Source organism: Melanostigma gelatinosum, assembly GCF_949748355.1.
Source record: "Melanostigma gelatinosum genome assembly, chromosome: 15".
NCBI lineage: Eukaryota > Metazoa > Chordata > Actinopteri > Perciformes > Zoarcidae > Melanostigma > Melanostigma gelatinosum.
In genome coordinates, this window is record NC_136648.1 from 17,249,023 (window position 1) to 17,273,296 (window position 24,274).

The 24,274-nt window shown below is 45.7% G+C and overlaps 1 long non-coding RNA gene across 1 annotated transcript; it reads right to left on the bottom strand.

The window, feature by feature from the left end:
* Window positions 1-4,605: 4,605 nt before the first annotated feature.
* On the bottom strand, window positions 4,606-22,898 carry LOC306788971. Its single transcript, XR_013772631.1, has 3 exons — window positions 22,766-22,898; window positions 16,927-17,042; window positions 4,606-6,105 (listed from the first exon to the last, which is right to left on the bottom strand). It is a non-coding gene; the product is annotated as an uncharacterized lncRNA (long non-coding RNA).
* Between the last annotated feature and the right edge of the window lie 1,376 nt (window positions 22,899-24,274).

Here is a 24,274-nt window from a genome sequence, read left to right on the forward strand (position 1 = left end):
GAAACCCAGGTGCCCCTGTTTCATAAGGCACCCCACTGGCTCCCCAGCCCTCTTAATTAGCGGCTTCCGTCAGCTGGCACAAAGGCCTTCGAGCACCAGTCGCTGGCCTCTGCTGCTGAGGCGATCCAGTTCGCTCCAGATCTTCAGCTTTTCGAACAGATGGATATATGGGCGGGCTGAGTAAGAGGCATCAAGGTTTTCGCGAACCTGTAAATAACCTGTGAACTTCCTCCAATCTAGATCAGACGCCTGCATGCTGTTGAATGCTTCATTCAGTGTGCTTTTTTTGGTCTTCATAAATATTGGCTAACTGCAGAGAATGGGCTTTAGGTTTTCGTCTGCAGGTACTCTGAAACGAGACACTGATGATTTTTGTATGATGGAGTCAAATATAGATAAAAGGTATCACCAGGACTGGAATGTTGCCTTTTTTTTCCCGGTGCAGTATCACAGCAGTGCTGTAACAATAGTCTCTTCTAATGACATCCCCCTAGTAACTTCTTGCCTCTAAGAATCTCACGGGGGAAGCGCTACAAAAAGTGATAATTACATGAAATATACATGGAGAATAAAGGGAGCATGTTTACATAACCAGGCCCATAAATATCTGACGGAGAAGACATTGTTCTCCGACTCCTTTTAAGCTGATCTCCCAGGGATGCCATTTTAATGACATGATGGTTTAAAGAGATGCTGCTCCATCTCGTTCCATATTTAATTAACTTTTGCTTTTCTGACGCAGAGCAAAAAAAAAAAAAACAGAATAAAGAACGCGTGATAGAGACAAACACACACGATAGCGAGGAGACAATAACAAATAGCTGGGAGAACAGAGAGGGAGGCAGGGGGAACATGAGCAGAGACCTTGTCATGCTTTTGTGAGCTGTTTACAATACAAGAGATGCAAAGGCAGGAGGAGGGGCAGTGGAAGAGCGAGAGAGCGATGAAGACTGACATGGGTGAGAGAGGATGGTAGCGAGGGATGAGAGAGACGGGAGAAGAATGAAAGCCAGATTTAAAGAAAATTGAGGGATGGAATTAAGAAAGAGGAGAAGAGGAAGAGAGAGAGAGAGAGAGAGAGAGAGAGAGCGAGAGAGAGAGAGAGAGCCGGGCACTCTGGTAGAATGAGGCACTTGTTCTCCCAAGGAGCATTATTTCGTTCATCACCAGTAAGAGGGAAATAAATATATAACTGACAGTGACAGTATTTGTTCAAGTGTCATTCCAGATTTACCAAAAATAAATAGAATAAACGCTGAAAAAAAAGAAAGCCATTTTTGTATTCTATTCAAGCATCCGTCTCCACATTTTGTGCCACACGTACCAGTGTTCATCTGCCACGTGTTCAGCAAGTAAACACGTGGCAGATGTCAGCGAGCAAAGATGATCTCACGTCAGCATTAGTATGTGCATATACAGAGATTTCTAAAGACTATGAAAGCACTAAATTGTGGAGAAAACGTTGTCTTTTTCAGCGTTAGGTGGTCTCTCACACTAATTGGAACGGGAGCACTTGAACCGGTTTCCGCAGTCACACCAAGCTCAAATCATTTAACCGATAGATTCATGTTCTGCCGCGTACATACAAGGAAATCTGCCCAGAATTGGGTGGGCGCTCCTCTCCTCTCTCTCAGGCAGTGTGTTTTCTATTTTTACTGTCAGCTGTATACGGTGTACGCTGCATTATTGATACTTTCTTTCCCTTTTTCTCTCCTCTTGTTAGACTCTTCCCCTGTCCTCATATCATCACATTGGCCACATTGGCTGTGGAGCCTGGAGAATTGCAGTGAATTTGACCCCACCTGGTCTATATTTTATTGCTTGGTGTTTAATACATTTTTGAAAATCCTCCCCCGGCCCATCCACACACACACACGCACACACACAAATAAAAAATCTCGTGCTTTGTCTATTTCAAGTGTTTGTCTTGGTGAGGCAGAGGGATATGACTGGAGGGGGGTACTCACCTTCAGCTCTCCCAGTTCGGAGACAGGGGGCATCATTATGAAAGGCTGCAGAGGAGGTGAATATAGTTTGCTCGTCTGTATGTGTGTGTATCTCGGTGATGGACTGACGGCTCGGCCGGGGTGTACCCTGCTTCTTGCCCAATGTGTGCTTGGATGGGCTCAAGTCCCCTGTGACCACGAACAGGACAAGCCATTTAGAAAATGCATGAGCGGATGAAAGATGCATCTTCCCGACACAAATCAGCTCGGAATAAATGTTTTATTTTTCAAATACATTTATTTAGATCTTCAAGTTTTGTCGCTTCAAGTGTAGGATTAAGGTGGACATCCTGTGATGGTGCTATTAACAGCTCTCTTTATAATTATTACCTGAGAACTGTCTTTGCCATCTGATACATTTGCAGGACAGAAATCTGCAAAGTAACTTTACTCTGAGGAGTATCTGAGATAAAGTTTTTTACTGTTTTCGCATCACGACAATTACATTTTAAAGACACAGAAGCAGGGTGTACAGAAAATGACACAGGGTATAAAGAGAAGACAATCTCAAAGGCCCTTATGCTTGAGCCATACACACTGTGGCAGAGCTATACTCAGGTTGGGGCGTCCATTTTGCTGACACAGTTCTGAAGTGAAAAGATGGCTCTCTGGATGTGGAGTGCCGGTGAGAGAGATTGGGTTACCACCCAGACACTCCCGGCGGATCTCCTGGCCAAATGGATCTGGATCTCACGCTTGGGCGCACATATTGAATGCCATAAGAGGTCTCTGAGGTCTCTTTCAGTGGGAGGACTGCGCAGCCTAACAATGTGGAGTTTTCACCAAACTAAATTTTGCACCAAAGAAGAGTGATAGCAAGGACACCGGAGCACAAGGGACGCACACTGAATGCATACCTACATGTGTGCAGGTTCTTCATACCGGATAAAGTGGCACATTCTCAGCCTTGAGGATAGCGACACGCTGCACAGGTTCAGTCGGAATCTCATAATTCTTTAATAAAGTCTTAACACAGGCTGCCACTTTTCTCTCTAGGGGACTACGGGTATTAGGCTGTCAAATGAAAAAAATCCAAAATGCCATTTCGCACACATCCTGGACAAGAACAATGGCATTTCAGCTACTCCCAAACATCTGGCCCGACTGCCCGGCTTCACCAAGGACCGGCCAGGCTCTTAGCAGCAGTGAGTGCCACTTGCATCGAGGTTATGTTCAGGCAACGACACCGCAGAGGATCAGCCGGGCTAAGTTATCTCTGAACAAGCCATCCATTCTGCTGCTTTCTGATGGGAGAATACTTGGGGGCTGTGTAATTATATTGCTTTAAACGAACCCCTGAGAACGCCCCTGCCAAAGCGCCCACAAAGTCTCACACTTGGGCGAGTGTCAGAAGCACATCGCTTGTGTATGCACTCATGTGTTTAGCTGTGTGTGTGTGTGTGTGTGTTTTGGTGCTTAGGCTGGCGTTAAAAGGGAGGCCACAGTGGTTCTGATACGCCTCACAAGTGAATTTAATTAAATCATGAATATGAGCTGGAGGCCGCCACCCAATTTAATGTAATGGATGATGTGGGCCAGTCCATCTCTGGCAAAGCTAAGTTCTGGACCTGTTCAAATGCCCTTGAAGCTTATTAAAAGTGTCTGGCACGCGGAGATGCTAGCAAAGTTGTTTAATGGATGCCCAGCTTGCATTCAGTATGACAGTTAATGTTGGGCCATACCATCTCTGCTTTGGACGAGGGGTTGCGTCGCCACTGTGGAAGTCTGTCAATGTAAGAGGCCCAGTCCATTCCTCATATGATCTCCATAATGTAATAAAAGCTAATAGATGACAGACAACATGGCCATTTGATGTTACGCTTGACATAAGAAGATGTAATAAGCTTCAGAAACCCCGACAACACTGATTATTTTCTGTGACAAATGTTCTTTAATATTAACATCCGGAGGGGTCACATTTAAATGTTGTCATATATGCTCTGCACATATACAAGATCAAAATAGGAATATGTGCTTCTCTTATTATTCTATATATGTTTTACTCTGCATACAATATATGGTATTATGCATTATTTCATACATGCAGTACATCATGAAACGCAGTATATTCATGTATTTAAAATAGGGTGAGTTCACGGTCATTCGTTACTCACAGTATAACCTAGTTACAATGAGCTCCATCGCTGAGCCTTTTCAAAACAAGACTGAAAGCTTCCGCAAATGTTATGCCGCTCGCGTGTCACCGTTGATGAATCATTTGCTGGGACAGACAGATGTTGTTGCATGGGTTTCGTCCCATCCGGCAAAGGCAGAAGAATCTTTTTCCGCGGCCTCCCGGAGTGCTGGAGACTCCCTAAATAGACCCAGCGCAAGGGTGTGTAGAATGGGGACCGCACAGGGTGATGGGTAATGGAGTCATTAATAACACAGACCTCCCTTAAGATGCTCAGATGTTTGTTAGCGAGAGTCACGAGGGAGTGAGGGAAAATAGGATGCAATTTGATACAAGGAAAAAGAAAAAAAAAGCAGTGTACACTTTTGATGTTGTTGCCATCATAGGTCTTGTCTGACGGGTTAATTGCGTTCACAGACATTAACACAAGTATTTTATGTCGATAATGAAGGGACAACGAAGCAGTTTCCTCATACAGTTTTTAATATTTCCATCACATGTGCAACACAAAAAAATGAGGTCTGCCAAATACAGAACTCCATATTTGTACAATACATTTGAATAAGATCGGAGATTACTGTCCTTTTGCTGTAGGAGATGGTGGTTTCCTGTAAACTGTGTACGAACAACTCTCAATCAAAATGTCAAAACGTTAAAGTTTTATACAAAAGTGCATCTCAGGTTCAATGAATGCAAAACATTTACATAACAGAATGGTTTAAAGTTTCGTATGCTGCCACGGCGGCTTCCAGCTTGAGCAGAGAGCGACGGGACAATGCAAAGAAACAAGAGGAGTACATGGGCACTCTCCAGGAGAGCCAGGGACCGGGTTTAGTAACCACGCTTTATCCCCAAAACAGACTGACATTATATTCAGTCTTAATGACCCCAAATCCAAATGGATTTACTCCCCTACTGCGGAAAAAACAATATGTATAGATAACAAAACATAAAGAAAAAAAGAAATATTCCAGTAATCTCCAGGCTTCAACGAGCAGTAAACATTGACAACAGAAATGTACAGGTCGAGTCAGTGGGCTGGAGATGTCCCCATTGCTCTGAGAGCCACATGGGAGCGTCACGCCTCTGTTCATGAGCCAACCAGAGGAACTAGCCTTTTCCAAAAATCTGTGTCACTGCGTTTGCATATATCAGCATCCTGTCCTGTTGTTCTGTTCTCTGCGTTGGTTTATCTCTGTTTTTGTTTTTTTTCCTCTCATCTGAACTCCGGCGCAGGCAGTGCAGATTAGACGCACCGCCGTTCTCAGCTGGTCCTCTGGCCAGCCATGTTACGACACAGGGACAAGACCTCAGCCTGTGCTGGTGAATCAAGCGTCTCTACCCCCTAATGATTGACCACGTTAGGATACAGAGTGACATACCGTGCAGTAGGAGTGGCGCTGATGAAAAGAGTCCTCCTGACAACACCTGCCGGCTCCTACAGCTTCCTACGCTCTGGGTGGCACCCTGTTTCTACCTTTACACAACTGCTTGAGTCTCATCTGGTCTGATTGACAATGTCATTGATATTTTTTTTCTTCCCCCCCCCCCCCCCCCCCCTATTCTCTTCTCTTTTATTCGGACAAACATTTTGAACTGTACATTGGCAAATACTGTATAAGATTCCAATATAGCTGTAGTTAAGCAACACATGAAGAATTCTATGTACAAACAAGTTGGCTTTTTCTTTATTTTTGAAATAATGGTTAGTAAAGAACGGAGAGGGCCCTTTTATGTTCCTTCCCCCTCTTCCTTTTATTTTCTTCGCCTTTCTTTTTTCTTGCTGTGGCACGGTTCCTTGTGGTGAAACTGAACCGAAAGGTTCGGCGCAAGACAGTCAGTGGGAAACTGCACTGATGGTAATTGGCGGTCAGACATTATTTTTTTTGCGTCACGTGATCCTTGTTCTTGGCCACGCCGCTGATCTTTGCCATGTTAGCTGCTGTGCTGAGTCAATGCGTGGTTCTGCAAGGACACAGAAAGAAACAAGGGAGACATTATAATCACGTACAACAAATGTATCTTTCAGTTTCCTTCCCTTTCATTAAAAAAGGACATTGGGGACATTGTTGTTTTATCTTCCATAACAAGGACAATGCTCTACGCCGAGAAATATATTCCAAATGGTATGATTGACAGACACTTGTGATTATCTTGACATTTAAACGACGTCATCATTAGGCTTTCGTGATTCAGATCCAATTAACTTGCCCAGGAGTTGAACCTGTGTGGATTAACAGCAGTTTGGGATTAAGTTAAGTTAAATCGGGGTCTAACACGAAGGCAAAAGACCACTGACCACCAGCAGCATCGCATCAGAAAACCTGCCTCCCGAAGACTGTGTGCAGGGAGGCGAATCCAGAACAAGACACTGGCACACCTGATGGAACGTTATCCTTGGATCCAGTGATTACATTCATCACAATGTGCTGCAAATGCACGGTGCAGAAAGAAAAAGCGGTCGAGAAATACTTTCTGTGCAGGTGAGGCCGTTGCCGATTTGATCCTCTACACTTCTGTAAATATGTAACGGTGCACAATTCACGACAACGGGATAACACAGTGACAATATCACTCTGTTTTGCTGCATCTCCCAAATTTATGCAGGCACACACACACACACACAGGCCGTTGAGAGTGGTTGTAGTGGGGCAGCTGTGCCAGGTTCTTTAAAGGGAGTGTGGACCAGGGGGTGTGTAACTGGTGTCCCTGGTGGGCTGAATCCAGGTCATCTTTTGAAGTGACTGCTAATCCCTTTAATGCAAACTACATGCCCCACTTGCTGCGCTCTGTTTAAAACACGGCCTTGGACTCTCTAAACTGGCATGGACTAGACACACCTGTCACAGAGTCATCAGCACGCATGCATGCACACTACACACACACACACACACACCTCAGCGCACACATACATTTCGTCCCGCACACAGCCACAGAATTAAGTGCACAAGCATGCGAGATGACAGTTTTACGGATAAACTAGTTTGAAAATAAGGCGGTGAGGGAGAGACGATCTAAAACGATTACCGCAACCTCAGAGAGGTTTACCAAAGCAGTCACCTTCAGTCCTGTTGGTGCAGAATCCCTCGGGCAGTTCTAGAAGACGACTATTAGCCCCCCCCCCCCCCTTGCATTCATTCCTTCCCTCTTTACCCTTTCAGCTGCCTCCATATAAAGCATTTAAACACCTCGACAGCTTTCCTTTCAGCGAGGGCGATTACTTCCCGACAGGTGGGGTAATAAGCTGTTTGACGGGGGAACAGGAGTGTGACCCCTGTAAGGGTTAGCGTGGCTCGCCTGGGCCCTGCGCTCCCTTTTTTTTTTTTTTGAGAGGCGGCCCCGGACAGTTCCTCTGCTTCCCGCTCTCCTCTCTTGCTGAAAGAAAGCTCCTTTAAGTGAGTCTGGGAGGAGACTCTCTCTCTCTCTCTCTCTCTCTCTCTCTCTCTCAACCCCCCCTACCCCCCGGTGAAGACATCCTCGGCGTTGCTGAGGAGGGACAGGAGCACGGCAACCTTATTAATGAATGCGGCCCATTACCCGTCAGCCTGGCTCCTCGGCGACTCCCAGAAGCCCCTGCTGTACGTGACTTCAAATGGCAGGATATTGACACGAGCAGAGCAAAGCGGCTAGGAGTGTGTGTGACCGTGTGTGTGTGTGTGTGTGCGTATGTGGAAGAGAGAGAAACAGAGAGAGGGAAATTGTGCTCAACTGAGTGTGCATGCCTTTGTGCGAGTGTGCCAGTGCGTCTAGGTGTGTGTGTGTGTGTGTGTGTGTGTGTCTGTCTGTGGACCCCAAAGGAACGTAGCTCCTTGGATATAATGTAGGGCTCGTAACAGCTATTAGAGGGGAAAATAACCCCTCTGGGGAATGGCTTCCCCCTCTGCATGTCCCAGCTCCGTCTGACACACACTGCATTCTACCTTTTCCTTAAACATGCCAGGAGTTTTCTCACTGAGGGCTTTCTCAAGGACGGTGTTAAACGACTTCAGTGGCTGTGGCAGCCATGCAGACTAAAGGGAAATAGAGGAAAAAGAAAACCTTAAAAGAAGATGAAACCGATACCTTTATCTCTGTGGATACTAAACTCTGCAGTGTAGCTATAATCTGTTCTGTGTATGGAGGGTGAAAGGGAGAGGGGGGGAATTCACTTTCCAATCTTCATCCTTGTCAAGTTTCGTCAAGTACCTCTGCATCGGCGGCGGCGGCGCTGTGTAAGTTAAATACTGACAGTACCCAACCACAAATGTCAAATCCGATGTGAAGCCCCCAATTGAGATCTCAGTGCAATAAAATTACCAAAATGTCCACTGCCCCGGCAAGGAAGATGTCACTAATGGTGTCACACCAGAATCACAGCAATTTAGGATTAGATGCCCTCCATTAAGCCTTTTAGCTCTCATCCTAACTCCCGCCTTCAATGCCACCCTATTCCCCCTGAAACTCTACCGTTCCTCTTATCATCCATTTCCTTCCCTTCTATCCAACCCTTAATCTCCTCCTCGGTCCTTTCAACCACCTGCTGGCCACACAGGCCTGCTGCAGGGCCCAGTTAGCAGCAGTGCTCAGGTAAACCATAGCAGTCAATTCTCCACTAAATTAAATTTTGCTCTGATCAATAATGCGCACCCGCTTCTCCCTTATGAAGACTGGCTGCATTGGCTCGGAGCCGCCATCCTCCTCCTCCTCCTCCTCCTCCTCTCTCATCGGCTCTGTGCCACCGTTAAAACCACCACTTTCATCTGATTACATCACCCCACTGCAACGCCCTCAGGGGTAGTGCGAGAGGAGGGGGAACATCCGGCAGGGGTCTTGTGTACTCATGCAAACAGGTGCAACATGTCTTAGGAATTTAACACTGCCGCAGAGAGGGAGAGGGTGAGAAGACAACGGGGAACGATTGGGGGAAGAGCAGAGAGATCGAGACAGAGCAAGTTGGCTGGGGAGTTGATTTATTAACCAATCATTCTTTATGTCGTTCCCCATTGCTCTGGTCTCTCATCGACAGCACGCGGTCTCCAGTGAGGCAACAGAGGTGCATTTCTTACATCGGCTCTACAAAGGAAGTCCAGCGAACTAACACACATCCTCTTTCATCTGATCTCGCTGCATTAAAGACAATCCTCACACCGTCCAGCATCACAGAGACATGTAAAGCCTGATCACAAGCTAACAATGTTTGATTAGCACGATATGAATACCTGCAGAGCACATGTTAAGTAGCCTACATTGCGTTTGCTCGTCTACCTGTTATCCAGCATGTAACATAAAACCCAGGCTTTATCGAGTGCTTAGAGAGCTGATCGAGCAGTAACTACTTTTTAAGCCGTGGCCTTTTCAAGGCACCTCTCACAAACAAAGCAGTGTGCACTTTACACAAGCGTGGAACTGACCACGGAATTAAACTTGAATTTGTAATGTTACGCATCCCTCAAATTCTAGGAGCTCTATCTTCAAATTCGAATCATTTTTTAACATTTATACGTCATGTATTGCATAGAAATGTCACCAAAATTAAATTGAGTGCATGAACTCAAAGCGCATGTCTCGGATGGGTTCACATTAGAATCAGTTGAAAGCCTGGCGCGTCTCATTAAGACCCTGTAAAGGGTGCTTTGCATCGGTATTTGACCAACTGGGCATAACAGTGAGCTGGTATTTTGGTTCTAATGTAAAGAAATTAAAAAAACTAGAATTACCACCTCATAGGTGTATGCCTCTGTATGGGAAAAAAAATGTACTCACGGCGTTCTTTAGATATCGCGTTCATGAGAATCAAATGGGCCAAAAGGCCACAGTGACCTTTGACCACCAACATGTTTTCAGGTCATCCTTGAGTCCAGCCAAATTGACTTCAATTTGTGCCAAATTTGAAGAAATCTGCTCAAGGTGTTCCAGAAATGTCCCGTTCACGAGACCGGACCAGACGGACAACCGGAAAATATAACGCCTCCGGTTACGCCTGTCGCCGGCGCAGAAGCATAAAACAAACAAACCCAAAATGTACTTGATCTGAATGTTTACAGGATATACAGGAAGGACTGCAACTATTGAACAGATTATTAGGTTGGGGTATTCTCTGAGAATATTGTAATTGTAAATTTCTGACAAATGGAAAACGTAGTCGCATTAATGAATTGCTTAAGAATCAAGACATTTATTTGTGTCTGTTGACCTGCTAACATGTGCTCGTACCGGTAAAGCATGGATGTGCTAACGTGAGTCAAGTAAGTCTTAGTTACAGCAAAGACGACTCATTAAAGAAACTATTTAATTAGAAGAGTGAAGCACATTTATTTGAACCCCTGCGGCTAAAGTGTCGTATTTAGTTTATCTATAATCAAAAAATTTGATGGAACAGTCAAAAACTGTAAACATCCCCCTCGAAGCTCTGATTAAAAGTCTTATCAGTCTGTGCGGAGTTCCTCCAACCCTGCGTGGCTGACATACGGGAAGTCTGCATAGCTACATCTGGAGCACGGGGAGCGTGCACAAAACCACTGAGACCTGTGCACACCCGTAGTCATCACTCAGGAATTTAATTAACGCACAAGAGAAACGTCATCAAATGAGACTAAAACAAAGAACCCGTGGTCTGCCTTTGAGGTTCCGAGCTGCAGGGTGACTTAAAGCAATGGATATTTGAGCTAAAGCATGTCTGTGCAATGATTGAAGGATGAACAACGGGACAATACTGACCCCGTCACGTCTCGGGTCATTTTGCAAAAGTTCTGCCACCGTGAGGAGTGTTTTCTTATCGCTCAAAACCGCTGCGGAGAAAGACAAGAGTGCTGCATTCTGCCTTGATCTTTAATGGCGTGTTGAACTCGGCCCGGTATTGACTCAGTCCTCCCTTTGTGCATTCCCTACTGTTGACCAGTCCACTGAGGGAGCAATCCTTCCCTGCTTTGACCTCAGGCACAGGCTTACTGCTGGCTAGTTTTGGCCAATGAAGAACACAATCAAATAAATAAATAATACAGCAGTTGGCATTCTCCACAGTCATCACTTATCAGGCCGTAGGGAGGGTTGACCCCAAACACTGTTGTGCCACAACCGGCCTGGTCTCCTTGGTAACAGACTGTCTTGTTTGAAGTGAGGTGCCTGGGGAGTCATGGTCGCACAGTAACGGCTAGGCTGGAGTTGACAACAGCGATGTATTTCAATGTCTTCCACGTGTGTCACTTTGCGTCCGGTCGCATTTGCACTGAACGCTTGAAAAAATATATATTACATCCATAGTGGTGGAAACGCTTTGATTAGATGTCTAACTACCCCGACCAAATGCTGCTGAGGTGTAACCGGAGATGACGGACCGCCCTTTTTGTGGGTTGGTGCTTTGTAGCTCCAAATGATACTCATTACCCTGTCTAAGTAGACAAGTGAATGGTACTAGAAACACACTATGCAGTGATCCCGCTGTTTGACTGAGGTAGCAAAACAACTGCACAACTGCTGTGTTATTATGGGGCCTCATTAAGTGAGGAGAGAGTGGGAGACGGGGGAGAGGGAGAGAAGGAAAGCAATAGAGAGAGGGCCAGCGAGAGGGAGGAGAAAAGAAAAAAAGAGAGGGAGAAAAAAAACTAAAAACACTGGAGAGCGATACAAACCGCAGTCGGAGGTGATAGCAACACACAGATGCCTTTCCAGCCAAAATGAAGACTATGACTAAAGAACCCAATTAAGGGCTTTCTTAGGGGAGCCATCTTGGGAGGGGGATGGGTCTTCCTGGGACATGAGCCCTGGGCTACATCCTCTAATTAGACAGAGCGAGGGGGGAGGATCTCTGCCTGTCACTGGGAGGGAGATGGGGTCCATGGGGTTCCACATGTCAGTCCCAGAAACAAAACACAATTACTCTCACATTTAACCACTTCAGTCAGGGACAGACTTTGACTAGGGATGTTACAGAGCGTCTGCCCCCCCCCCCCTCCCTCTCCTGTGCTGCTTGATATGCCACTTCACAAATGCAGAGATTTCTGAGGACTAAATTTTCTGCTGCAGTTCCGCGCTCCTGTCGGAGGGCGAGAGTCCATCTGCGCTCGCATGTTTTCCCACCGACATGGAGGAGCGAATCGGAACATTTGCTTTGAATTGACGAGTATCATTTCAACATCCTTTTCCAAAACTGAAGAGACAAATTACTTCGGTGGTGTGACGCGTGGATCTGAAATTCGAGAGGAAATAATTGTTCTAATGCGGCTTATTTTGGCCTCTGCTGCATTTTGTTAACATCAACAGCATAATAGACACTTGTAAATCAAATCACTTCAGGCAGTAAATTAAACCTGCAGTGAGTTTCCTGAGAAGCGTGCGAAAAATGGCATTCATCAAAGTTGCCGAAAGAGTCAACTAAGAAAAGTAAAGGAGACATGTTTGAGGGAGCGATCCGGTGATGGATTCTAGCGCAGCACACCAAGCGTCTCCTCTTTGTTCGGATTTCACTTTCCCCAGTGGTGCAACACGGGAAAAAGAAAAAAAAGAACAGCTCAAAGGCTTCTGGGAGTTTTTGTCATGTCTCCCTCCAGACAATGTGTTTGCATGCACATGTCATACCCTGGGAGAGACAGACACAAAGACAAATACATACAGCATGCACACAGATGTATACACACACACACACACAGAGAGAAAGAGCATATCCTCCCAGGATCATTAGGTCTGTCATGCTGTCTAATTCTGATCCACCTACAAAACTAGAACACCACTATAGTGATACATCACTAGTCATCTGAGGCTGTTTATGTCCGCATTTACAGTGTTGTACATAATTATAAATAAGCTTAAATATTAATGATGGCGCCTCACAAGCAGCTGTTTTTGTCTTCTTCTTCTTCTTCCTTAAGTCATTGTTCTTTTATTTTGTAGTGCAACTTTTTTTGAAATGGTGACAGAATTCTGAGCATCTGATGAAGAAGAAAACAAGTTGTCATATAAAAGGAAAAGAAATATATATATATATGCAACTTTCAAAAGCGTGAAGAGCTGTCACACTTGGCAGATCAAGATATGCTGAGAGAATGGGGTGTTTGAGAGCCGCTTAGGGACAATCACACAAAGCTTTGCTTTTGTGCGACACTTTTGGGACGTGGGGCAGTTGGGGCGTTTTTGGGGGCATATTTTAAAATTCATAAAAAAAAAATAGAAAGAAGAAAAAAAACTTCTGGGAATTGGGTCTCTGTGCTTCACGCTGCCATTCGAGTGCCATTCTTAAGACTTCATGAACAGGAAGGTGGATAAGAAAGGCCTGAAATATTGTTTTGAAGAGCCATCATTCATAGAATGAACTCATTCCATGCATTATGATATTAAAAACACAGCACACTGCATACACACTTTGGATGCATTTAACCCATTTCATGCAGCTGTTTCCGCTACAGCTCTCTCGCTCTCCCCAACTCCCTCCCCTCTCTGCGGCTGTCCATCTCTAATTCTGTCCTCCTCTTTGCCGCCTTAGACGGACGTTATGACACGCGTAGTTGTTTACACCTGGTGACCGTGAAGCCTATAAATATGCTTAATTAAAACAGTGGAATTGGTCACAGCTTGGCAATAATGGCTATCACACGGGGAGAGGAGAATCTCATTTGTGTGGGGAAGTAGAACGTGATGCAGATGTGCTCTTGTCACTTCCAGCACTCATTAAGGCCAGGGCGCTTTGGATCGTCTTTGAAGGAATCCTTTTAAAAGACACTCCAATTAAGGTACGTGTCCTGCGGGCGTCTGAGGAGAGGGAGAAGTAATACGGTACCCCAGTCCTTCCACGCCGCCGTCGATCGCGGCACAACTTAACACATGACTCACAATCTCGTGTCACTTCTGAGCAATGATAATGGAATTGGATGATTGAGAGTAAAAAAATAAAATACAGACAGCCCGGCTTAAAATAACCGAGGGAATCGCGCTCAGAAAATGTCATCTTCGCTGTTACTGTTACTTCAATCTCATTGTCTCGTCTCGTCTTCGGAGGAACTGGAATCTGCAGAGCCCTCCAGATCGCCGCATCTCTGGAGGAGCTGAACTTGTGGGTTTTCTTCACAAATGAACTGCACTCAGAGAAATGTCAGATTTAAGCTGTGGCTAATACTGCACACCGACCAATCAGTTAATGAAGCCGGTTAATTAATCCAGCCTACAGCAGCAGTGCCAGTGTCTCAGTTCCTTTCGCATTGTAAAAAGCTACCGCATCCAACCGAAGCCAACGCAAAGTCTATGTTTCACAATGCAACATGGACTTTGCTCGAACCGAGCAACATTGTTTGCTCAAAAGATGGCAGCTGCTTTTCAATTTTCTTATATCTCAATATAAAAGTGTCTTATTTGGGAGAGAGGATGAAGTGAAGCCATGCTCAAGGGGTGGGCAGTAGTTGAGGGTCAGAGAGAGAGAGCGCTGCACAGCCAGCCAGCTTGCCCTCCCCATCAGCACCTCATGAAATATCTAGACTTTGCTCCATATTTTAATGGGGTGAGGGAGAGGGATGCACAGGGTGGAGGCTGTGTGAGTGTGTGTGATGGTGGAGGGGAGTCCTCTGGAGAGTTTCGAGGGGAATGGTGGTCTCTGCATCTCAGTGCTTATTTTTTTGTCCGTGAAAGAAAGAGGAAAGAGGGAGCGAGCGAGGGAGAGCAAGAGAGATTATTCTCCTTTGGAATCTGGATTCTGGGGCACACAGGCCCAGGAGTCAGTCAATCTGGCCAGTCTGAGGGGGGCGGCTGGGCGGGGGGTCCTAGGAGGGCTGATTAGACGGATGCTCTCCCATCATCCATCTCGACAGGCTGGCGAAAATTGGCTCGCCCCTCGCAGGGTAGAGTTCACGGGGGGAGGCAGTGGGGGGAGGATGTGGAGCGCTGCACTGGATACCTGTCACAGCCTTTGGTCTGTTTCAGGATCTCAGCAGCAAATTAATAAAATATCGTTCCTGCTTCCCTTTACCTGCCGTGGCAGCTCTCCCTCTCGCCGCTGCTTCTCCCTGCTTGCATTGGCCCTTTGACCCCTCCGACTACTGTGCGAGATGAGGAGCCCAGGCAGCCTGCGAGTGGGCCAGAGTGTCAGGGAGAAACAGGGAGAAACTTCAAACTCAAGACCCGGCAAAGGGGGAGAGCTTCCACTTCTCGCGCTGCTGGAAGACAGCTCCACTTCAGAAGGACTGACAAACGACTGCCCCATGTCAGGGAGACATTTTGAAGTGTGATGCATGGGAAATGGCAACCGCAAACAAACAACTAAAAACAAGACTCCAACCTGCACTGTTTGTGAAGGGCTTCAACCATAGACAGTGAAAGGGGCAAATCTAACATCCACCATTTCAGGAGTTGCGTCTTCAGATGAAGAAGGAAGTCGGTCACGATGGAAATAAACTGACGACGTGCATTTTTTCCGTGTGAATGTGATAAGAAACCGTACGTATGCGCGCATCCAAATGAGCAACATATGTGTTTGCGAGAGTGTGAGCATGCACTCACATGGGACTGCCTTTAGAGTCGGGGCGAAGGTTGAGCGTAAGGATCATCTGATCCCCCAAGCTCATCCCAACAAAGTGCCATAGGTCTTTTATGTTCCACTCTTTGTCTTTTCACACAGGGTGTAACACAATATCATCATGCACGAAACAACACCTCCGGGAAGTGGAGATCACATCGTTCCAAAAAAAAGGCAAAGAAACATCCCCAGGTTCGACTGTTTACAGGTGCCTACCCCAACCCATGGCTGTATAGAGAACACCAATCAGAGATGAACATGTGATATATCGGAGGCCTTGGCATTAATGAAAAGACTCCATGTTGGCAGTTTGGTGGAGCACGAGGCTTGATAAATAACCTTCCACGGCGCTCAAATGTCCAGCAGATAATGATCACATTCACCTTCCTCCTGGCAGACATGCGCCTCTATGTTTACAAGCTGAATCTCAATATGAAAATCTTTGCCGATCAATGGGCAGCCAGGCCCTGGATACTTCCTCTGGCTACCTGCTAATATGCCGTGCTGCTAATCCAGGTTTCGGATAAATTGACTTGGAGGATGAGGTCAGGAGCTTTTGGTTTCTCTCTGCGCTTTAAGGCGAATTAAGAACAATTTCGGTGATCGGACTGGACTGAAGGCTTTTGTTATAGGCCACTCGTTTTTTCATGATTCAGTTTCAAAAGGTAATAGATAAAGATTCTGGATATGAGAAGTGTGCCGTGTGCAAGGCAGATAATCCCCAAAACAAAACAGAGCTGCTTGAAAACACCACCACAGTGAAATCATATAATAAGGTCCGTTTCATTGTTTCAGCTCCTCCAAGGACCGGAGAAAAAGATTGCTGGAAAACGGATTATCTCTCTAACGTTGCGAGTTCATAAGTCCAACTACTAACTTTGTTGAAGGGCAGATACAGTCTCCCGAAGGACGAAGCTCATATTTAGCCATGAGGCCTCCTCTGTGATTAGGAGGGGAGATGCAGGCATATTGACTCAACTGTGTTTTTGCCTCTGCACTGCATGTAATTACCTCTTTAAAAAAGAACATTCCACTAATCCTCTGATTCCAGATATGTTAGTGCTCTGCTGGTCTAATAAGCAAATCAAATCATATCTGCACATCACAAATGAGTTTTGGAAACGGACCGAAATAATTCCTTCTGAGTCTCTCATCCCAGCCGGGATGGGGGGGGGGGGGGGGGGGGGATAGCCGGAGTGCGGCGAGCGTGTTTAGTGTTTGTTAAGCTGTCATGTGCGATTAGTGGTCGCAGCTTCTTGCTGGTGGCCCTTTTTTCTTCTTTTTCTTTTTGCAAACGCCAGCCCGAGGCTCACCTGTAACTCTGTCTGGAAGAAGAACTTCTGTGGGCACTGCGAGCAGTCGTAGATCTTATCCTCCTGACCGTGTGCAGAGAAGATGTGCTGCTGGAGCTTATTGGCCTGGACGAATACTGCTCACATGCAAGGAGAGGAGACACAGGGAGAGAGAAGGAAGTCATGAATGTCAGAGTGAGACTTTTCCTGAGTGTTGTACACATAACGCATTCCATACTCTTTGCTTCCTATTGTTGACTGTGGTAAATTAGTCGTCTGCGTTAAGGGGGGAAGGCAACATCATAATTGCATCTGCCGGAATACAAATTGAAGACAGAGTATGTCAAATGGCAAGGAAAATGACTTAATTACAAACAAATTAATGCACCATCAACAACAGAAAAAACATTGTTATGAGCAATATAATTGAAAAAAAAAACACAGAACAATTTAGATGTTAACTGTGAAGCTAGAGTGGTCATATTTATGGCACTAGAGCTAGCGAATGCATAATGTTTTGGTAATAATGATGCTCTTTATTTAGCACTACAGTGGGGACAACAAGCCAGCAAATAAACAACCACGAAAAAATTGGCATGGCTTCAAGTGCAAAACATGGCCTCCATTAGTCTACATCGCTAATTATATTGACAATATAAATATTCATGATGTTGCACTACTTATTCATGCAGGCTCTGTCTACATTCACCATCATATCAACACACAACTCACTGGAACTTAAAACATATGCCATACATGTGTGCTTTAATTAAGCCATAGTCCGCACTGGAAAGCTAAGGGGGAGCCAATTGTGTGCATCTTGAGTGTGTGTGTGTGTGTGTGTGTGTGTCTGCATTCTCCAAGGAGCACTTCAAACATGCCGTTTGTTATCCCAGACCCTTGTGCTTTACGGACCGCTGTCTAATCTCAAAGGTCTGGATGCTCTGGAAAAGTTAGCATGTGGGGGCTTGATTTGAATTTCTTACAGACACAAATAACTTTTTCTTCTAATGCATGCACCGGGGGGGGGGGGGGGGGGGGGCACAAGGAGAGCAGGGAAAACCGCACAGCCACAAAAGGTGAGGTGTCTGTCGGAGATGGCTTTGGGGTCGCCGCAGCCTCCGCAACGCTAACGTGTCCCAATTTGAGCTCACCTGGGAGAGCGGTTATTAATTATTGAGCTGCATACACTCGAGACGCACTCGGTTTCATTGAATGTCACACTCCTGACCTGGGAAATAAAAGTTTGGATTAAAAGCAGTCACACTGGTGGTGGTGCTTTCAGACTGCTAATGTCTGGGTGACAGCTGTCTCTGGAACATGGCGGCATGTTAACCAGAAATGAACAAACCTCCGCTAATGAACAAACAACAACTCCATGGTCCATTTCTGAAACTAATGACCACAACAATATGAAGACAAACATAACTGGGAGATAGATGGCTGCTTGTACGGTCCGCTACAAAACACTGGCGCTCAAGGTTAAGGCCGTGGCTATCATGTGCATCTGTGCCTCTGTTATGCTCTAAAAACGATGACAATTTTCTTTGTGGGGAATACATGCGCTGGAAGACAAAACGCGCCGATAAACAGCTTTTTTCTTTCGCTGCGATTTGTCTGCTTATACTGTACAGAGGCAGGTCACAGCAGCCGCAGGAAGCCTTCATTATGTCTTTGGCTAGCGGAGGAAAAAGTCAATACAGCAAAAATAAAAATGGATTTGAGACTTGGGGGGGCCTTCAAATACTATACAATCGGGCCAAACACAACTGAGATGTCAAGTTGGCTGATGCGCGCTGCTTACGTGCATATCTGGTCCAGTTCCAGTAAGAGACGCATTTAATCAGCTCTGCATTTACCAATTTATGGCTCTGCATTCATTCTTATGCGAGTGGATAATGGCAGCTGATTTAAAGTGCCAGAGCCTCAAATGCACCAATGGCACTTACAAGTCTGCAGTAAGAACAATAAATACTAAATGGACTTATGACATTTAAGGCAACAATTTAAATGGAAGCTCAACTACTTTTTAGCTAATTCATGCCGTTAAGTTGTGACATTTTCGCAGACTTGGGTTGTATTTATGATGAATAAAAACGCAGCGCATGCTAATATTAACTGTGCGAGCCAAAATGAAGACTCTTTCTTTGTCTTCATCATCAAATTAGCACGCAACGTGTAATAGAGGGATAAGCTGAGACGGGCAATGAGGGGACATTGCATTGGAATTCAGCAGCATGGGTCACGTATGAAACATGCCACAGCAAAGCGCATTGCGAGGAGAAAGTCGTCCTGGAGGGTTAAAATGAGGACATGGAGGAACGGGAGAGAAATAATCCAAAACCACATCCAAACAGGATCAGTGGCCGGCCATTGTGTCTCTCCCTGCTGAGAACGAGAGAGAGAATAAGGGAGGGAGGGAGAGAACTTTGTGGAGTTTGTTGGCCGCGGAGCCAGAGCAGAGCGGAGCTGAACAGAGCGCTGAGCCGGGTTGGGCGTCAGGGGTGTCGGGGCTGAGGGGGCTGAGGGGCCAAGGTCTCCTCGCTGTGGGGGATATTAAGCCCTCTGATTAGATCTCAGGGGCCGCCCATGGCAGACGTCTCCTTTACCACAGGCCCCAGCTCATCTTTATTTTGGCAGGGTGGTGCTCTCTGCAGGCTGCACTGCACCAATACGAAGCTATTTGTGCAGGCAGGGAAAAAAAAGTTTATCCTCTCCCCCCCCCGCCCCTTTCTCCTTTTCATTTATGTATTCGTCGAGCCTACATGTGTTTGTTTCTGCTTAATCCAAGAGTTCACAATGCAGAGGCTGATCCACGTGTTCTGAGGCAACACAAGCACGTCGGCTGCGTTAGTTGATTTGGCTTTACGAGCTGATAACTACTCGTTTCGGGTTAAAGCTGAGCCCGTGTCACAATTCTAACACCAGCTTCACCAGCAGAACGTGGGCAGCAACGAAACAAAAAGCCAATTAAACTACTGTATTTGTCGAGACTATTGTGGATTTGCATCCTGTAGTTTTTCGAGTTTGTACTTCCCGCTGTGACATAAGTAAAAGAAAAGTGTATACACACACAGACGACTTTCATCAGGCACACTTTCTTCTGTTTTGTTTGTCTTAAGCACATATTCCCAATCACAATTTCCACACCAGCCCTCACCAACGCTCCTAAGGGTGCAGGCAGACACTTCTAGCTGCAGGCTCCCCCACTTCTGAAACCTGTCAAATCTGTCCTGGGAGAGTCAGCCTCCCTCTCATCATCCAGGGGCTTATGGACCTCTCTCCATTTACCCTCCCTTCCCTACACAGTTCTCTTTTCCTCCTTCATCTCACATCCAAACTTGCCAGTTGCAACCCTCCCAGCTTCCTCCAAGTTTTGTCTCCTTTTCTCCTCTATTTTGTCTCCCCTCATCTTACCGACGACGACGACTTTCTTTTCCCCCACTCTTTTTCCTCTGGACTGTTTTGTGGGATGGTTTCTCCTCTCTCTCTCTCTCCGCTCCCTTCGGGGCAGATTGAAGATAATCAGGTGTGTCAAAGGACGACAATCACTCCCTGCCCCCCCCCCCCCCCACGGAGGTTTTGGGTCACGGCGGGTAGATCAAACCAAAACATGGTCATGGAGTTGGGATGATTTTTTGTACTAAGAGTAACCTTGTAAATCTGAGCTTAATGACCCAGCTGCTATTACTGGCACCACCTACTTTGATCAAAGTTTTGCTTTTATGGTCGGACTCATTACGTCTTTAACAGGCATCCTTTTCATCTGTAAATAAAGTTTTTGGAATAGTGCATGCACTGACTGATCGACGCTTACAAAATAAAACCTGATGGTGAATTACACAGACTAGGCTCTGGAAAAGCCCTAAAGTAACTATTAGAGTAGTAACAACTAAGAGGTACCTGCCCTTGACTTTAGACTTCTACACCGCTTCATTTCAGAGAGAAATATTCTACTTGTTCCTCCCCTACTTTGAATATTAGGATTAAACATACAAAATAGAATATGACGCGTTGTTGAAACATTAAGCAACCAAACTTTGAATAAGCTACAACATAAAAGTGCCTCTTATGTGTAAATGCAGAACAATCCAGAAAAAAAAATTACATATGGAGAGTAATTATGGGTAATGAGTAGTTTTATTTGGATATTTTCATACTTGTATACATTGCGCTGACAATACTGTATATTCCCTCCAAACCAAACAAACTAATTATACCCTCATTTGTTTTACTTTTAAGGGAAACCAGAGGTTCCTGAATCCCATGTGTGGTTTGGTTTACGCAACTAAACCACTAAGTCTAAGGTTAATTAAGGATTGTGGTTTCGAATGAATGTGAGAAAAATAAACGCGTCCTGTCTTGCAACATTTACCAAAGACAAGAATCATTCCTCAACCTTCACTAAGTGCTGCGAGTGCCTCAACACAAGAAGTTAATCATGCTTCAATCATTGCTACTTTCCCTTCATTAAAAGATCTGAATACTGCTGGTGCACAACTGTACGGTAAATGTCCTAACACATAATGAAAAACATATACATTTGTCCAACAATATACTGTAAGTCTTTCCACTTTCTGCAACGCTCAACTTGAAGAAATATTTTCAAGGACAGCTGTCAGGCGAACTCTCAGTTCCTCCTTTTCCTCCCAGTGCTCTGACTTCATTCTGGCTGTCCCGTGCATCCCCAACAGAGGGAGGCCTTTCAGTCAATGCGTACTCTCCACAGCCTGCCTTCCCCACCACTATGGGCCTTCGCCCATCTGTCTGTCTGCTCTGCGACCACTGTCCTGAGGGTGCACTCTGTCTCTCCCTCCTCCCCTCGCCCTCCCAGCATCCCTCTCTCTCATGCGCCGTGATCGATATGGACGCGGAGGGAGAGGGGGGACCTGTCTGTCAAAGCCGGCGGTGGAAAATGAAGGCTCAGATGAAGGAGGCATGCTCTGGATATTAAATGCCCAGACCCCTGTGAGGGGTGGAGGGGGCTCGGGGTGGGGATATATCAATAGGCTTCTGCTAAAAGAGAGATAAGGCTGAAACAACAATGAGCGAAGTAGAGGGAGGGTGGTGGAGAGAAAGAGAGATGAGGCAAATGAATAAGGAGCCGAGCCGCAAGATGGATGAGGAGGTAAGAGATGTGTAAAAATATATTTGAGCCAAATGCAAAACGTGAGCTAATGATGTTAATTGGGTGTGTGTTGGGGGGGTAAAATAGGGAAATGAGCTGAGGACCCGAAAAAGTGCAAGGAAGAGTAAAGAGCTGAGAAGGGAGAAAGAGTGAAGAGCTGAAGTTAACGACTTTGCAGATTTCATTATAGAGATAGTTAACCCTGTTGACACTGAAGGAGGGCGCTATCCTCTCAGGAGGAGTCCGGTCCTTCCACCTCCACGCACAGAGACAGATGAGATCATTACAGCTATCAGCACCACTGCCATCCACAATTAACACATCTCCTTTTCTTTCCCCACTCCTCCATGCCCCCCCCCCCCCCCCTCATCTCCCCTTCGCTCACACTGTCTTCCCCCCTGCTCTCTCCCCCCCCTCCCTCCCTCTCACCTCATGACACTTCTTTGGCCTTGATTTGGAGGCAATTTGACTAAATAAAAAGCCACATGCAGCAAACTGTTCTCCGCTTTGGCCGACCCGCTTGCTTGACCTTTCCCAACTCATTTAGAACTCATTTGCCTTTTCACACTAGAAAAAAAGAAAAAGAAAAAAAAGACAGCTAGGAAATTAAAAACTTTCCATATTGAGAATGTAAATGTCTCTAAAAATGTAGATAAAAAAACCTCTACTTTTCTAATCTTTCTATCAGATCATTAGGTTACCCACACTCATGCACACAAACACAAGGCATACCTGTAAAGCAGACCGGACACTTGAAGGTTCCTCCCATGCCCTCAAAGCTGTGCTCAATCAGGTGGCATTGAAGCTTCGCCGGCGAGTCGAATGACTTACTACAGAGCTTGCATTCATGGTTCAATCCTTCCTCTGCAGAGGAGAAACGACAAAAACACAAAGAAAATCATAAGAAGGAAAATAAGCAAAGCGTGAATGGCAGAGGTCTCACTCTGCCATGTTTCTTTTCTTGACTTCTTACACATGGAATTTGACAAATTTGTGGCAAAGGCCCCTGCCTGTGATTTTCATGAGACAGGAAATAATATAAAGTGTGATCTGCTCCCATCAGGCATACATTAGATGACCAGCTGGGGCCTTGCACTTTGAACATGGTGAGCGTCGTCTTTATAATTAACTTACATGCAAAATCATTTACATCTACCATCTGCAAAAGAAAACAGATTTTGAAGGTCTACATGAAGGAATGTGTGCTCTGAGAGGTGAATCAAAAATGAAGAGAGAAAGAACAGTTAAATAGTCTCATTTCAGATGTGCAGAGTGTTATTACTATTACTGCAAGGACAAAATTATATTTAAAACCTGAAACCTTCATTGTATATCACCCAATAATCTTATCACGTCTCCAGTCGACATACACTGACTGTCAAGGCTGCCAAAACAACTCTCCTCTACGACATGCTCACGCGTCAACATTTTTAATACAGTGATACGACAGTTATTTCAAGAGCACAACAGATTCCCAGTTTAACCGCTTGGCATTAGAATTCCCTGCACGTCTATCCAAACATCGCTCTGCCTCAGCCGAGGCTGCAATAAATGCCGTTCAGACTGTGAACCTGCACACTCGTTTGCAGCACAACAACCTGCTGACTCAGGCTTCCAGAGAACTGCCCATCTCCAGTGCGTCAATAAAAGGCCTATACACTCTGCCATGGGGCCAGACTAGTGCTCTATCAAACTCCTGCCAACGCCGACATTAGCCCAGCTACTGCGAGGGGGTGGTGTGGATACACCGGGGACTCGTCAAGGGTTTTCCCCCAGGTCTCCACAGCCCGGTGCCCACCACATAGGCCCTGGGTACTAGAGGCACCAATACGCAATCCACTGAAACAGCTGTGCCGGGCCGCGAGCTCATGGAGGATCCAAGTCGCGGGTTAATCGATTTAGGCGATTGTCTGGTGAAAAACAGTGCAGCGCAATTCAACTGTAACCTGCAATGGGCAAGGTTTGTTCAAAACAACTTTCAAAAGCTCACCTGATACGATTATATAAACTATAGTCATAGTTGCAACTCCTGACCCCTGATATTTCCAGGACGAGAGGGGAATGGAAACATCTCCTGCAGCGCCAAAAGAAACAAGTGTGTAGATACTGAACTTTCTCCTGTAACATATTACCACATGTCCTTTTTGCAATCTTTTCTCAACAACATAAACATATGGCCTTGCATGCTGCATAAGGCGGTATCTACTGGATAAAAACAAACCGCACAGTAAGTTGCAAGCA